Consider the following 18708-nt stretch of genomic DNA (forward strand, 5'->3'; position numbering starts at 1 on the left):
AGCTCCTGTGCCGCTGCAGCTGTCTGTGCCGCTGCCTGACTGGCTGCTACCTTTATAGGACCCCTAGTCAGTCAAGCCCCGCCCCCTAATCAGGCCTCAGCTTCTCTCCCAGCACAAAGCCCCTACACATACAGATACTACCAATCAAAACCAAACACACACAAATACCTTCTTCTCCAACAGAACTCCCACTCAAACTCACCTGTTTACAGCTCTGTTTGTTAGCTCCTGTGCCGCTGCAGCTGTCTGTGCCGCTGCCTGACTGGCTGCAACCTTTATAGGACCCCTAGCCAGGGAAGCCCCGCCCCCTAATCAGGGCTCAGCTTCTGTCCCAGCACAAAGCCCCTACACATACAGATACCACCAATACAAAACCAAACACACACAAATACCTTCTCCTCCAACAGAACTCCCACTCAAACTCCCCTGTTTACAGCTCTGTTTGCTAGCTCCTGTGCCGCTGCAGCTGTCTGTGCCGCTGCCAGACTGGCTGATACCTTTATAGGACCCCTAGTCAGGGAAGCCCCGCCTCCTAATCAGGGCTCAGCTTCTCTCCCAGCACAAAGCCCATACACATACAGATACTACCAATACAAAACAAAACACACACACAAATACCTTCTCCTCCAACAGAACTCCCACTCAAACTCCCCTGTTTACAGCTCTGTTTGCTAGATCCTGTGCCGCTGCCTGACTGGCTGCTACCTTTATAGAACCCCTAGTCAGGGAAGCCCTGCCCCCTAATCAGGGCTCAGCTTCTCTCCCAGCACAAAGCCCCTACACATACAGATACTAACAATACAAAACCAAACACACACAAATACCTTCTCCTCCAACAGAACTCCCACTCAAACTCCCCTGTTTACAGCTCTGTTTGATAGCTCCTGTGCCGCTGCCTGACTGGCTGCAAGCTTTATAGGACCCCTAGTCAGGGAAGCCCCGCCCACTAATCAGGGTTCAGCTTCTGTCCTAGCACAAAGCCCCTACACACACAGATACTACCAATACAAAATCAAACACACACAAATACCTTCTCCTATCACTCAAACTCCCCTGTTTACAGCTCTGTTTGCTAGCTCCTGTGCCGCTGCAGCTGTCTGTGCCGCTGCCTGACTGGCTGCTACCTTTATAGGACCCCTAGTCAGCGAAGCCCCGCCCCCTAATCAGGGTTCAGCTTCTGTCCTAGCACAAAGCCCCTACACACACAGATACTACCAATACAAAACCAGACACACACAAATACCTTCTACTCCAACAGAACTCCCACTCAAACTCCCCTGTTTACAGCTCTGTTTGATAGCTCCTGTGCCGCTGCCTGACTGGCTGCAACCTTATAGGACCCCTAGTCAGGGAAGCCCCGCCCACTAATCAGGGCTCTGCTTCTTTCCCAGCACAAAGCCCCTCCAAGCCTCTACACATACAGATACCACCAATACAAAACCAAACACACACACAAATACCTTTTCCTCCAACAGTACTCCCACTCAAACTCCCCTGTTTACAGCTCTGTTTGATATCTCCTGTGCCGCTGCAGCTGTCTGTGCCGCTGCCTGACTGGCTGCTACCTTTATAGGACCCCTAGTCAGGGAAGCCCCGCCCCCTAATCAGGGCTCAGCTTCTCTCAGAGCACAAAACCCCTACACATACAGATACTAACAATACAAAACCAAACACACACAAATACCTTCTCCTCCAACAGAACTCCCACTCAAACTCCCCTGTTTACAGCTCTGTTTGCTAGCTCCTGTGCCGCTGCAGCTGTCTGTGCGGCTGCCTGACTGGCTGCTACCTTTATAGGATCCCTAGTCAGGGAAGCCCCGCCCACTAATCAGGGCTCAGCTTCTCTCCCAGCACAAAGCCCCTCCAAGCCTCTACACATACAGATACTAACAATACAAAACCAAACACACACAAATACCTTCTCCTCCAACAGAACTCCCACTCAAACTCCCCTGTTTACAGCTCTGTTTGATAGCTCCTGTGCCGCTGCCTGACTGGCTGCAAGCTTTATAGGACCCCTAGTCAGGGAAGCCCCGCCCACTAATCAGGGCTCAGCTTCTCTCCCAGCACAAAACCCCTCCAAGCCTCCACACATACAGATACCACCAATACAAAACCAAACACACAAACAAATACCTTTTCCTCCAACAGAACTCCCACTCAAACCCCCCTGTTTACAGCTCTGTTTGCTAACTCCTGTGCCGCTGCAGCTGTCTGTGCCGCTACTTGACTGGCTGCTACCTTTATAGGACCCCTAGTCAGTGAGGCCCCGCCCCTAATCAGGGCTCATCTTCTGTCCCAGCACAAAGCCCCGACACATACAGATACTACCAATACAAAACCAAACACACACAAATACCTTCTCCTCCAACAGAACTCCCACTCAAACTCCCCTGTTTACAGCTCTGTTTGCTAGCTCCTGTGCCGCTGCCTGACTGGCTGCTACCTTTATAGGGCCCCTAGTCAGGGAAGCCCCGCCCCCTAATCAGGGCTCAGCTTCTCTCCCAGCACAAAGCCCCTACACACACAGATACTACCAATACAAAACCAAACACACACAAATACCTTCTACTCCAACAGAACTCCCACTCAAACTCCCCTGTTTACAGCTCTGTTTGATAGCTCCTGTGCCGCTGCCTGACTGGCTGCAACCTTTATAGGACACCTAGTCAGGGAAGCCCCGCCCACTAATCAGGGCTCAGCTTCTTTCCCAGCACAAAGCCCCTACACATACAGATACCACCAATACAAAACCAAACACACACACAAATACCTTTTCCTCCAACAGAACTCCCACTCAAACTCCCCTGTTTACAGCTCTGTTTGCTAGCTCCTGTGCTGCTGCAGCTGTCTGTGCCACTACCTGACTGGCTGCTACCTTTATAGGACCCCTAGTCAGTGAAGCCCCGCCTCCTAATCAGGGCTCAGCTTCTGTCTCAGCACAAAGCCCCTACCCACACAGATACTACCAATACAAAACCAAACACACACAAATACCTTCTACTCCAACAGTACTCCCACTCAAACTCCCCTGTTTACAGCTCTGTTTGATAGCTCCTTTGCCGCTGCCTGACTGGCTGCAACCTTTATAGGACCTCTAGTCAGGGAAGCCCCGCCCCCTAATCAGGGCTCAGCTTCTCTCCCAACACAAAGCCCCTACACATACAGATACCACCTATACAAAACCAAACACACACACAAATACCTTCTCCTCCAACAGAACTCCCTCTCAAACTCCCCTGTTTACAGCTCTGTTTGCTAGCTCCTGTGCCGCTGCCTGACTGGCTGCTACCTTTATAGGACCCCTAGTCAGGGAAGCCCCGCCCACTAATCAGGGCTCAGCTTCTCTCCCAGCACAAAGACTCTACACAGACAAATACTACCAATACAAATCCAAACACACACAAATACCTTCTCCTCCAACAGAACTCCCACTCAAACTCCCCTGTTTACATCTCTGTGTGCTAGCTCCTGTGTCGCTGCCTGACTGGCTGCTACCTTTATAGGACCCCTAGTCAGGGAAGCCCCGCCCCCTAATCAGGGCTCAGCTTCTCTCCCAGCACAAAGCCTCTACACATACAGATACTACCAATACAAAACCAAACACACACAAATACCTTCTTCTCCAACAGAACTCCCACTCAAACTCACCTGTTTACAGCTCTGTTTGTTAGCTCCTGTGCCGCTGCAGCTGTCTGTGCCGCTGCCTGACTGGCTGCTACCTTTATAGGACCCCTAGTCAGTGAAGGCCGCCCCCTAATCAGGGCTCAGCTTCTGTCCCAGCACAAAGCCCCTACACACACAGATACTACCAATACAAAACCAAACACACACAAATACCTTCTACTCCAACAGAACTCCCACTCAAAATCCCCTGTTTACAGCTCTGTTTGCTAGCTCCTGTGCCGCTGCAGCTGTCTGTGCCGCTGCCTGACTGGCTGATACCTTTATAGGACCCCTAGTCAGGGAAGCCCCGCCCCCTAATCAGTGCTCAGCTTCTCTCCCAGCACAAAGCCCATACACAGATACTACCAATACAAAACAAAACACACACACAAGTACCTTCTCCTCCAACAGAACTCCCACTCAAACTCCCCTGTTTACAGCACTGTTTGCTAGCTCCTGTGCCGCTGCAGCTGTCTGTGCCGCTCCCTGACTGGCTGATACCTTTATAGGACCCCTAGTCAGTGAAGCCCCGCCCCCTAATCAGGGCTCAGCTTCTCTCCCGGCACAAAGCCCATACACATACAGATACTAAGAATACAAAACCAAACACACACAAGTACCTTCTCCTCCAACAGAACCCCCACTCATACTGCCCTGTTTACAGCTCTGGTGGCTAGCTCCTGTGCCACTGCAGCATCTGTGCCGCTGCCTGATTGGCTGCTACCTTTATAGGACCCCTAGTCAGTGAAGACCCGCCCCCTTATCAGGGCTCAGCTTCTCTCCCAGCACAAAGCCCCTCCAAGCCTCTACACATACAGATACCACCAATACAAGACCAAACACACACACAAATACCTTTTCCTCCAACAGAACTCCCACTCAAACTCCGCTGTTTACAGCTCTGTTTGCTAGCTCCTGTGCCGCTGCCTGACTGGTTGCTACCTTTATAGGACCCCTAGTCAGTGAAGCCCCGCCCCCTAATCAGGGCTCAGGTTCTGTCCCAGCACAAAGCCCCTACACATACAGATACTACCAATACAAAGCAAAACACACACAAATACCTTCTACTCCAACAGAACTCCCACTCATACTCCCCTGTTTACAGCTCTGTTTGCTACCTCCTGTGACGCTGCCTGACTGGCTGCTACCTTTATAGGACCCCTAGTCAGGGAAGCCCCGCCCCCTAATCAGGGCTCAGCTTCTCTCCCAACACAAAGCCCCTACACATACAGATACTAACAATACAAAACCAAACACACACAAATACCTTCTCCTCCAACAGAACTCCCACTCAAACTCCCCTGTTTACAGCTCTGTTTGCTAGCTCCTGTGCCGCTGCAGCTGTCTGTGCCGCTGCCTGACTGGCTGATACCTTTATAGGACCCCTAGTCAGTGAAGCCCCGCCCCCTAATCAGGGCTCAGCTTCTGTCCCAGCACAAAGCCCCTACACACACAGATACTACCAATACAAAACCAAACACACACCAATACCTTCTACTCCAACAGAACTCCCACTCAAACTCCCCTGTTTACAGCTCTGTTTGATAGCTCCTGTGCCGCTGCCTGACTGGCTGATACCTTTATAGGACCCCTAGTCAGTGAAGCCCCGCCCCCTAATCAGGGCTCAGCTTCTGTCCCAGCACAAAGCCCCTACACACACAGATACTACCAATACAAAACCAAACACACACAAATACCTTCTCCTCCAACAGAACTCCCACTCAAATCCCCCTGTTTACAGCTCTGTTTGCTAGCTCCTGTGCCGCTGCAGCTGTCTGTGCCGCTGCCTGATTGGCTGCTACCTTAATAGGACCCCTAGTCAGTGAAGCCCCGCCCCCTAATCAGGGCTCAGCTTCTCTCCCAGCACAAAGCCCCTCCAAGCCTCTACACATACAGATACCACCAATACAAAACCAAACACACACACAAATACCTTTTCCTCCAACAGAACTCCCACTCAAACTCCGCTGTTTACATCTCTGTGTGCTAGCTCCTGTGTCGCTGCCTGACTGGCTGCTACCTTTATAGGACCCCTAGTCAGGGAAGCCCCGCCCCCTAATCAGGGCTCAGCTTCTCTCCCAGCACAAAGCCTCTACACATACAAATACTACCAATACAAATCCAAACACACACAAATACCTTCTCCTCCAACAGAACTCTCACTCCAACTGCCCTGTTTACAGCTCTGTTTGCTAGCTCCTGTGCCGCTGCAGCTGTCTGTGCCGCTGCCTGACTGGCTGCTACCTTTATAGGACCCCTAGTCAGTGAAGGCCGCCCCCTAATCAGGGCTCAGCTTCTGTCCCAGCACAAAGCACCTACACACACAGATACTACCAATACAAAACCAAACACACACAAATACCTTCTACTCCAACAGAACTCCCACTCAAAATCCCCTGTTTACAGCTCTGTTTGATAGCTCCTGTGCCGCTGCCTGACTGGCTGCAACCTTTATAGGACCCCTAGCCAGGGAAGCCCCGCCCCCTAATCAGGGCTCAGCTTCTCTCCCAGGACAAAGCCCCTACACATACAGATACCACCAATACAAAACCAAACACACACAAATACCTTCTCCTCCAACAGAACTCCCACTCAAACTCCCCTGTTTACAGCTCTGTTTGCTAGCTCCTGTGCCGCTGCAGCTGTCTGTGCCGCTGCCTGACTGGCTGATACCTTTATAGGACCCCTAGTCAGGGAAGCCCCGCCTCCTAATCAGGGCTCAGCTTCTCTCCCAGCACAAAGCCCATACACATACAGATACTACAAATACAAAACAAAACACACACACAAATACCTTCTCCTCCAACAGAACTCCCACTCAAACTCCCCTGTTTACAGCTCTGTTTGCTAGATCCTGTGCCGCTGCCTGACTGGCTGCTACCTTTATAGAACCCCTAGTCAGGGAAGCCCCGCCCCCTAATCAGGGCTCAGCTTCTCTCCCAGCACAAAGCCCCTACACATACAGATACTAACAATACAAAACCAAACACACACAAATACCTTCTCCTCCAACAGAACTCCCACTCAAACTCCCCTGTTTACAGCTCTGTTTGATAGCTCCTGTGCCGCTGCCTGACTGGCTGCAAGCTTTATAGGACCCCTAGTCAGGGAAGCCCCGCCCACTAATCAGGGCTCAGCTTCTCTCCCAGCACAAAGCCCCTACACATACAGATACTAACAATACAAAATCAAACACACACAAATACCTTCTCCTATCACTCAAACTCCCCTGTTTACAGCTCTGTTTGCTAGCTCCTGTGCCGCTGCAGCTGTCTGTGCCGCTGCCTGACTGGCTGCTACCTTTATAGGACCCCTAGTCAGTGAAGCCCCGCCCCCTAATCAGGGTTCAGCTTCTGTCCTAGCACAAAGCCCCTACACACACAGATACTACCAATACAAAACCAAACACACACAAATACCTTCTACTCCAACAGAACTCCCACTCAAACTCCCCTGTTTACAGCTCTGTTTGATAGCTCCTGTGCCGCTGCCTGACTGGCTGCAACCTTATAGGACCCCTAGTCAGGGAAGCCCCGCCCACTAATCAGGGCTCTGCTTCTTTCCCAGCACAAAGCCCCTCCAAGCCTCTACACATACAGATACTAACAATACAAAACCAAACACACACACAAATACCTTTTCCTCCAACAGTACTCCCACTCAAACTCCCCTGTTTACAGCTCTGTTTGATATCTCCTGTGCCGCTGCAGCTGTCTGTGCGGCTGCCTGACTGGCTGCTACCTTTATAGGATCCCTAGTCAGGGAAGCCCCGCCCACTAATCAGGGCTCAGCTTCTCTCCCAGCACAAAGCCCCTCCAAGCCTCTACACATACAGATACTAACAATACAAAACCAAACACACACAAATACCTTCTCCTCCAACAGAACTCCCACTCAAACTCCCCTGTTTACAGCTCTGTTTGATAGCTCCTGTGCCGCTGCCTGACTGGCTGCAAGCTTTATAGGACCCCTAGTCAGGGAAGCCCCGCCCACTAATCAGGGCTCAGCTTCTCTCCCAGCACAAAACCCCTCCAAGCCTCCACACATACAGATACCACCAATACAAAACCAAACACACAAACAAATACCTTTTCCTCCAACAGAACTCCCACTCAAACTCCCCTGTTTACAGCTCTGTTTGCTAACTCCTGTGCCGCTGCAGCTGTCTGTGCCGCTACTTGACTGGCTGCTACCTTTATAGGACCCCTAGTCAGTGAGGCCCCGCCCCTAATCAGGGCTCATCTTCTGTCCCAGCACAAAGCCCCGACACATACAGATACTACCAATACAAAACCAAACACACACAAATACCTTCTCCTCCAACAGAACTCCCACTCAAACTCCCCTGTTTACAGCTCTGTTTGCTAGCTCCTGTGCCGCTGCCTGACTGGCTGCTACCTTTATAGGGCCCCTAGTCAGGGAAGCCCCGCCCCCTAATCAGGGCTCAGCTTCTCTCCCAGCACAAAGCCCCTACACACACAGATACTACCAATACAAAACGAAACACACACAAATACCTTCTACTCCAACAGAACTCCCACTCAAACTCCCCTGTTTACAGCTCTGTTTGATAGCTCCTGTGCCGCTGCCTGACTGGCTGCAACCTTTATAGGACACCTAGTCAGGGAAGCCCCGCCCCCTAATCAGGGCTCAGCTTCTCTCCCAGGACAAAGCCCCTACACATACAGATACCACCAATACAAAACCAAACACACAAATACCTTCTCCTCCAACAGAACTCCCACTCAAACTCCCCTGTTTACAGCTCTGTTTGCTAGCTCCTGTGCCGCTGCAGCTGTCTGTGCCGCTGCCTGACTGGCTGCTACCTTTATAGGACCCCTAGTCAGTGAAGCCCCGCCGCTAATCAGGGTTCAGCTTCTGTCCTAGCACAAAGCCCCTACACACACAGATACTACCAATACAAAACCAAACACACACCAATACCTTCTACTCCAACAGAACTCCCACTCAAACTCCCCTGTTTACAGCTCTGTTTGATAGCTCCTGTGCCGCTGCCTGACTGGCTGCAACCTTATAGGACCCCTAGTCAGGGAAGCCCCGCCCACTAATCAGGGCTCAGCTTCTTTCCCAGCACAAAGCCCCTCCAAGCCTCTACACATACAGATACCACCAATACAAAACCAAACACACACACAAATACCTTTTCCTCCAACAGAACTCCCACTCAAACTCCCCTGTTTACAGCACTGTTTGCTAGCTCCTGTGCCGCTGCAGCTGTCTGTGCCGCTCCCTGACTGGCTGATACCTTTATAGGACCCCTAGTCAGTGAAGCCCCGCCCCCTAATCAGGGCTCAGCTTCTCTCCCGGCACAAAGCCCATACACATACAGATACTAAGAATACAAAACCAAACACACACAAGTACCTTCTCCTCCAACAGAACCCCCACTCATACTCCCCTGTTTACAGCTCTGTTGGCTAGCTCCTGTGCCACTGCAGCATCTGTGCCGCTGCCTGATTGGCTGCTACCTTTATAGGACCCCTAGTCAGTGAAGACCCGCCCCCTTATCAGGGCTCAGCTTCTCTCCCAGCACAAAGCCCCTCCAAGCCTCTACACATACAGATACCACCAATACAAGACCAAACACACACACAAATACCTTCTCCTCCAACAGAACTCCCACTCAAACTCCGCTGTTTACAGCTCTGTTTGCTAGCTCCTGTGCCGCTGCCTGACTGGTTGCTACCTTTATAGGACCCCTAGTCAGTGAAGCCCCGCCCCCTAATCAGGGCTCAGGTTCTGTCCCAGCACAAAGCCCCTACACATACAGATACTACCAATACAAAGCAAAACACACACAAATACCTTCTACTCCAACAGAACTCCCACTCATACTCCCCTGTTTACAGCTCTGTTTGCTACCTCCTGTGACGCTGCCTGACTGGCTGCTACCTTTATAGGACCCCTAGTCAGGGAAGCCCCGCCCCCTAATCAGGGCTCAGCTTCTCTCCCAACACAAAGCCCCTACACATACAGATACTAACAATACAAAACCAAACACACACAAATACCTTCTCCTCCAACAGAACTCCCACTCAAACTCCCCTGTTTACAGCTCTGTTTGCTAGCTCCTGTGCCGCTGCAGCTGTCTGTGCCGCTGCCTGACTGGCTGATACCTTTATAGGACCCCTAGTCAGTGAAGCCCCGCCCCCTAATCAGGGCTCAGCTTCTGTCCCAGCACAAAGCCCCTACACACACAGATACTACCAATACAAAACCAAACACACACCAATACCTTCTACTCCAACAGAACTCCCACTCAAACTCCCCTGTTTACAGCTCTGTTTGATAGCTCCTGTGCCGCTGCCTGACTGGCTGATACCTTTATAGGACCCCTAGTCAGTGAAGCCCCGCCCCCTAATCAGGGCTCAGCTTCTGTCCCAGCACAAAGCCCCTACACACACAGATACTACCAATACAAAACCAAACACACACAAATACCTTCTCCTCCAACAGAACTCCCACTCAAATCCCCCTGTTTACAGCTCTGTTTGCTAGCTCCTGTGCCGCTGCAGCTGTCTGTGCCGCTGCCTGATTGGCTGCTACCTTAATAGGACCCCTAGTCAGTGAAGCCCCGCCCCCTAATCAGGGCTCAGCTTCTCTCCCAGCACAAAGCCCCTCCAAGCCTCTACACATACAGATACCACCAATACAAAACCAAACACACACACAAATACCTTTTCCTCCAACAGAACTCCCACTCAAACTCCGCTGTTTACATCTCTGTGTGCTAGCTCCTGTGTCGCTGCCTGACTGGCTGCTACCTTTATAGGACCCCTAGTCAGGGAAGCCCCGCCCCCTAATCAGGGCTCAGCTTCTCTCCCAGCACAAAGCCTCTACACATACAAATACTACCAATACAAATCCAAACACACACAAATACCTTCTCCTCCAACAGAACTCTCACTCCAACTGCCCTGTTTACAGCTCTGTTTGCTAGCTCCTGTGCCGCTGCAGCTGTCTGTGCCGCTGCCTGACTGGCTGCTACCTTTATAGGACCCCTAGTCAGTCAAGCCCCGCCCCCTAATCAGGCCTCAGCTTCTCTCCCAGCACAAAGCCCCTACACATACAGATACTACCAATCAAAACCAAACACACACAAATACCTTCTTCTCCAACAGAACTCCCACTCAAACTCACCTGTTTACAGCTCTGTTTGTTAGCTCCTGTGCCGCTGCAGCTGTCTGTGCCGCTGCCTGACTGGCTGCTACCTTTATAGGACCCCTAGTCAGTGAAGGCCGCCCCCTAATCAGGGCTCAGCTTCTGTCCCAGCACAAAGCACCTACACACACAGATACTACCAATACAAAACCAAACACACACAAATACCTTCTACTCCAACAGAACTCCCACTCAAAATCCCCTGTTTACAGCTCTGTTTGATAGCTCCTGTGCCGCTGCCTGACTGGCTGCAACCTTTATAGGACCCCTAGCCAGGGAAGCCCCGCCCCCTAATCAGGGCTCAGCTTCTCTCCCAGGACAAAGCCCCTACACATACAGATACCACCAATACAAAACCAAACACACACACAAATACCTTCTCCTCCAACAGAACTCCCACTCAAACTCCCCTGTTTACAGCTCTGTTTGCTAGATCCTGTGCCGCTGCCTGACTGGCTGCTACCTTTATAGAACCCCTAGTCAGGGAAGCCCCGCCCCCTAATCAGGGCTCAGCTTCTCTCCCAGCACAAAGCCCCTACACATACAGATACTAACAATACAAAACCAAACACACACAAATACCTTCTCCTCCAACAGAACTCCCACTCAAACTCCCCTGTTTACAGCTCTGTTTGATAGCTCCTGTGCCGCTGCCTGACTGGCTGCAAGCTTTATAGGACCCCTAGTCAGGGAAGCCCCGCCCACTAATCAGGGCTCAGCTTCTCTCCCAGCACAAAGCCCCTACACATACAGATACTAACAATACAAAATCAAACACACACAAATACCTTCTCCTATCACTCAAACTCCCCTGTTTACAGCTCTGTTTGCTAGCTCCTGTGCCGCTGCAGCTGTCTGTGCCGCTGCCTGACTGGCTGCTACCTTTATAGGACCCCTAGTCAGTGAAGCCCCGCCCCCTAATCAGGGTTCAGCTTCTGTCCTAGCACAAAGCCCCTACACACACAGATACTACCAATACAAAACCAAACACACACAAATACCTTCTACTCCAACAGAACTCCCACTCAAACTCCCCTGTTTACAGCTCTGTTTGATAGCTCCTGTGCCGCTGCCTGACTGGCTGCAACCTTATAGGACCCCTAGACAGGGAAGCCCCGCCCACTAATCAGGGCTCTGCTTCTTTCCCAGCACAAAGCCCCTCCAAGCCTCTACACATACAGATACCACCAATACAAAACCAAACACACACACAAATACCTTTTCCTCCAACAGTACTCCCACTCAAACTCCCCTGTTTACAGCTCTGTTTGATATCTCCTGTGCCGCTGCAGCTGTCTGTGCCGCTGCCTGACTGGCTGCTACCTTTATAGGACCCCTAGTCAGGGAAGCCCCGCCCCCTAATCAGGGCTCAGCTTCTCTCAGAGCACAAAACCCCTACACATACAGATACTAACAATACAAAACCAAACACACACAAATACCTTCTCCTCCAACAGAACTCCCACTCAAACTCCCCTGTTTACAGCTCTGTTTGCTAGCTCCTGTGCCGCTGCAGCTGTCTGTGCGGCTGCCTGACTGGCTGCTACCTTTATAGGATCCCTAGTCAGGGAAGCCCCGCCCACTAATCAGGGCTCAGCTTCTCTCCCAGCACAAAGCCCCACCAAGCCTCTACACATACAGATACTAACAATACAAAACCAAACACACACAAATACCTTCTCCTCCAACAGAACTCCCACTCAAACTCCCCTGTTTACAGCTCTGTTTGATAGCTCCTGTGCCGCTGCCTGACTGGCTGCAAGCTTTATAGGACCCCTAGTCAGGGAAGCCCCGCCCACTAATCAGGGCTCAGCTTCTCTCCCAGCACAAAACCCCTCCAAGCCTCCACACATACAGATACCACCAATACAAAACCAAACACACAAACAAATACCTTTTCCTCCAACAGAACTCCCACTCAAACTCCCCTGTTTACAGCTCTGTTTGCTAACTCCTGTGCCGCTGCAGCTGTCTGTGCCGCTACTTGACTGGCTGCTACCTTTATAGGACCCCTAGTCAGTGAGGCCCCGCCCCTAATCAGGGCTCATCTTCTGTCCCAGCACAAAGCCCCGACATATACAGATACTACCAATACAAAACCAAACACACACAAATACCTTCTCCTCCAACAGAACTCCCACTCAAACTCCCCTGTTTACAGCTCTGTTTGCTAGCTCCTGTGCCGCTGCCTGACTGGCTGCTACCTTTATAGGGCCCCTAGTCAGGGAAGCCCCGCCCCCTAATCAGGGCTCAGCTTCTCTCCCAGCACAAAGCCCCTACACACACAGATACTACCAATACAAAACGAAACACACACAAATACCTTCTACTCCAACAGAACTCCCACTCAAACTCCCCTGTTTACAGCTCTGTTTGATAGCTCCTGTGCCGCTGCCTGACTGGCTGCAACCTTTATAGGACACCTAGTCAGGGAAGCCCCGCCCCCTAATCAGGGCTCAGCTTCTCTCCCAGGACAAAGCCCCTACACATACAGATACCACCAATACAAAACCAAACACACAAATACCTTCTACTCCAACAGAACTCCCACTCAAACTCCCCTGTTTACAGCTCTGTTTGATAGCTCCTGTGCCGCTGCCTGACTGGCTGATACCTTTATAGGACCCCTAGTCAGGGAAGCCCCGCCCCCTAATCAGGGCTCAGCTTCTGTCCCAGCACAAAGCCCCTACACACACAGATACTACCAATACAAAACCAAACACACACAAATACCTTCTCCTCCAACAGAACTCCCACTCAAATCCCCCTGTTTACAGCTCTGTTTGCTAGCTCCTGTGCCGCTGCAGCTGTCTGTGCCGCTGCCTGATTGGCTGCTACCTTAATAGGACCCCTAGTCAGTGAAGCCCCGCCCCCTAATCAGGGCTCAGCTTCTCTCCCAGCACAAAGCCCCTCCAAGCCTCTACACATACAGATACCACCAATACAAAACCAAACACACACACAAATACCTTTTCCTCCAACAGAACTCCCACTCAAACTCCGCTGTTTACATCTCTGTGTGCTAGCTCCTGTGTCGCTGCCTGACTGGCTGCTACCTTTATAGGACCCCTAGTCAGGGAAGCCCCGCCCCCTAATCAGGGCTCAGCTTCTCTCCCAGCACAAAGCCTCTACACATACAAATACTACCAATACAAATCCAAACACACACAAATACCTTCTCCTCCAACAGAACTCTCACTCCAACTGCCCTGTTTACAGCTCTGTTTGCTAGCTCCTGTGCCGCTGCAGCTGTCTGTGCCGCTGCCTGACTGGCTGCTACCTTTATAGGACCCCTAGTCAGTCAAGCCCCGCCCCCTAATCAGGCCTCAGCTTCTCTCCCAGCACAAAGCCCCTACACATACAGATACTACCAATCAAAACCAAACACACACAAATACCTTCTTCTCCAACAGAACTCCCACTCAAACTCACCTGTTTACAGCTCTGTTTGTTAGCTCCTGTGCCGCTGCAGCTGTCTGTGCCGCTGCCTGACTGGCTGCTACCTTTATAGGACCCCTAGTCAGTCAAGCCCCGCCCCCTAATCAGGGCTCAGCTTCTCTCCCAGCACAAAGCCCCTACACATACAGATACTACCAATCAAAACCAAACACACACAAATACCTTCTACTCCAACAGAACTCCCACTCAAAATCCCCTGTTTACAGCTCTGTTTGATAGCTCCTGTGCCGCTGCCTGACTGGCTGCAACCTTTATAGGACCCCTAGCCAGGGAAGCCCCGCCCCCTAATCAGGGCTCAGCTTCTCTCCCAGGACAAAGCCCCTACACATACAGATACCACCAATACAAAACCAAACACACACAAATACCTTCTCCTCCAACAGAACTCCCACTCAAACTCCCCTGTTTACAGCTCTGTTTGCTAGCTCCTGTGCCGCTGCAGCTGTCTGTGCCGCTGCCTGACTGGCTGATACCTTTATAGGACCCCTAGTCAGGGAAGCCCCGCCTCCTAATCAGGGCTCAGCTTCTCTCCCAGCACAAAGCCCATACACATACAGATACTACAAATACAAAACAAAACACACACACAAATACCTTCTCCTCCAACAGAACTCCCACTCAAACTCCCCTGTTTACAGCTCTGTTTGCTAGATCCTGTGCCGCTGCCTGACTGGCTGCTACCTTTATAGAACCCCTAGTCAGGGAAGCCCCGCCCCCTAATCAGGGCTCAGCTTCTCTCCCAGCACAAAGCCCCTACACATACAGATACTAACAATACAAAACCAAACACACACAAATACCTGCTCCTCCAACAGAACTCCCACTCAAACTCCCCTGTTTACAGCTCTGTTTGATAGCTCCTGTGCCGCTGCCTGACTGGCTGCAAGCTTTATAGGACCCCTAGTCAGGGAAGCCCCGCCCACTAATCAGGGCTCAGCTTCTCTCCCAGCACAAAGCCCCTACACATACAGATACTAACAATACAAAATCAAACACACACAAATACCTTCTCCTATCACTCAAACTCCCCTGTTTACAGCTCTGTTTGCTAGCTCCTGTGCCGCTGCAGCTGTCTGTGCCGCTGCCTGACTGGCTGCTACCTTTATAGGACCCCTAGTCAGTGAAGCCCCGCCCCCTAATCAGGGTTCAGCTTCTGTCCTAGCACAAAGCCCCTACACACACAGATACTACCAATACAAAACCAAACACACACAAATACCTTCTACTCCAACAGAACTCCCACTCAAACTCCCCTGTTTACAGCTCTGTTTGATAGCTCCTGTGCCGCTGCCTGACTGGCTGCAACCTTATAGGACCCCTAGACAGGGAAGCCCCGCCCACTAATCAGGGCTCTGCTTCTTTCCCAGCACAAAGCCCCTCCAAGCCTCTACACATACAGATACCACCAATACAAAACCAAACACACACACAAATACCTTTTCCTCCAACAGTACTCCCACTCAAACTCCCCTGTTTACAGCTCTGTTTGATATCTCCTGTGCCGCTGCAGCTGTCTGTGCCGCTGCCTGACTGGCTGCTACCTTTATAGGACCCCTAGTCAGGGAAGCCCCGCCCCCTAATCAGGGCTCAGCTTCTCTCAGAGCACAAAACCCCTACACATACAGATACTAACAATACAAAACCAAACACACACAAATACCTTCTCCTCCAACAGAACTCCCACTCAAACTCCCCTGTTTACAGCTCTGTTTGCTAGCTCCTGTGCCGCTGCAGCTGTCTGTGCGGCTGCCTGACTGGCTGCTACCTTTATAGGATCCCTAGTCAGGGAAGCCCCGCCCACTAATCAGGGCTCAGCTTCTCTCCCAGCACAAAGCCCCACCAAGCCTCTACACATACAGATACTAACAATACAAAACCAAACACACACAAATACCTTCTCCTCCAACAGAACTCCCACTCAAACTCCCCTGTTTACAGCTCTGTTTGATAGCTCCTGTGCCGCTGCCTGACTGGCTGCAAGCTTTATAGGACCCCTAGTCAGGGAAGCCCCGCCCACTAATCAGGGCTCAGCTTCTCTCCCAGCACAAAACCCCTCCAAGCCTCCACACATACAGATACCACCAATACAAAACCAAACACACAAACAAATACCTTTTCCTCCAACAGAACTCCCACTCAAACTCCCCTGTTTACAGCTCTGTTTGCTAACTCCTGTGCCGCTGCAGCTGTCTGTGCCGCTACTTGACTGGCTGCTACCTTTATAGGACCCCTAGTCAGTGAGGCCCCGCCCCTAATCAGGGCTCATCTTCTGTCCCAGCACAAAGCCCCGACATATACAGATACTACCAATACAAAACCAAACACACACAAATACCTTCTCCTCCAACAGAACTCCCACTCAAACTCCCCTGTTTACAGCTCTGTTTGCTAGCTCCTGTGCCGCTGCCTGACTGGCTGCTACCTTTATAGGGCCCCTAGTCAGGGAAGCCCCGCCCCCTAATCAGGGCTCAGCTTCTCTCCCAGCACAAAGCCTCTACACATACAAATACTACCAATACAAATCCAAACACACACAAATACCTTCTCCTCCAACAGAACTCTCACTCCAACTGCCCTGTTTACAGCTCTGTTTGCTAGCTCCTGTGCCGCTGCAGCTGTCTGTGCCGCTGCCTGACTGGCTGCTACCTTTATAGGACCCCTAGTCAGTCAAGCCCCGCCCCCTAATCAGGCCTCAGCTTCTCTCCCAGCACAAAGCCCCTACACATACAGATACTACCAATCAAAACCAAACACACACAAATACCTTCTTCTCCAACAGAACTCCCACTCAAACTCACCTGTTTACAGCTCTGTTTGTTAGCTCCTGTGCCGCTGCAGCTGTCTGTGCCGCTGCCTGACTGGCTGCAACCTTTATAGGACCCCTAGCCAGGGAAGCCCCGCCCCCTAATCAGGGCTCAGCTTCTGTCCCAGCACAAAGCCCCTACACATACAGATACCACCAATACAAAACCAAACACACACAAATACCTTCTCCTCCAACAGAACTCCCACTCAAACTCCCCTGTTTACAGCTCTGTTTGCTAGCTCCTGTGCCGCTGCAGCTGTCTGTGCCGCTGCCAGACTGGCTGATACCTTTATAGGACCCCTAGTCAGGGAAGCCCCGCCTCCTAATCAGGGCTCAGCTTCTCTCCCAGCACAAAGCCCATACACATACAGATACTACCAATACAAAACAAAACACACACACAAATACCTTCTCCTCCAACAGAACTCCCACTCAAACTCCCCTGTTTACAGCTCTGTTTGCTAGATCCTGTGCCGCTGCCTGACTGGCTGCTACCTTTATAGAACCCCTAGTCAGGGAAGCCCTGCCCCCTAATCAGGGCTCAGCTTCTCTCCCAGCACAAAGCCCCTACACATACAGATACTAACAATACAAAACCAAACACACACAAATACCTTCTCCTCCAACAGAACTCCCACTCAAACTCCCCTGTTTACAGCTCTGTTTGATAGCTCCTGTGCCGCTGCCTGACTGGCTGCAAGCTTTATAGGACCCCTAGTCAGGGAAGCCCCGCCCACTAATCAGGGTTCAGCTTCTGTCCTAGCACAAAGCCCCTACACACACAGATACTACCAATACAAAATCAAACACACACAAATACCTTCTCCTATCACTCAAACTCCCCTGTTTACAGCTCTGTTTGCTAGCTCCTGTGCCGCTGCAGCTGTCTGTGCCGCTGCCTGACTGGCTGCTACCTTTATAGGACCCCTAGTCAGCGAAGCCCCGCCCCCTAATCAGGGTTCAGCTTCTGTCCTAGCACAAAGCCCCTACACACACAGATACTACCAATACAAAACCAGACACACACAAATACCTTCTACTCCAACAGAACTCCCACTCAAACTCCCCTGTTTACAGCTCTGTTTGATAGCTCCTGTGCCGCTGCCTGACTGGCTGCAACCTTATAGGACCCCTAGTCAGGGAAGCCCCGCCCACTAATCAGGGCTCTGCTTCTTTCCCAGCACAAAGCCCCTCCAAGCCTCTACACATACAGATACCACCAATACAAAACCAAACACACACACAAATACCTTTTCCTCCAACAGTACTCCCACTCAAACTCCCCTGTTTACAGCTCTGTTTGATATCTCCTGTGCCGCTGCAGCTGTCTGTGCCGCTGCCTGACTGGCTGCTACCTTTATAGGACCCCTAGTCAGGGAAGCCCCGCCCCCTAATCAGGGCTCAGCTTCTCTCAGAGCACAAAACCCCTACACATACAGATACTAACAATACAAAACCAAACACACACAAATACCTTCTCCTCCAACAGAACTCCCACTCAAACTCCCCTGTTTACAGCTCTGTTTGCTAGCTCCTGTGCCGCTGCAGCTGTCTGTGCGGCTGCCTGACTGGCTGCTACCTTTATAGGATCCCTA

This window comes from Lepidochelys olivacea (assembly GCF_965140295.1).
Source record: "Lepidochelys olivacea isolate rLepOli2 genome assembly, chromosome: 27".
Lineage (NCBI taxonomy): Eukaryota > Metazoa > Chordata > Testudines > Cheloniidae > Lepidochelys > Lepidochelys olivacea.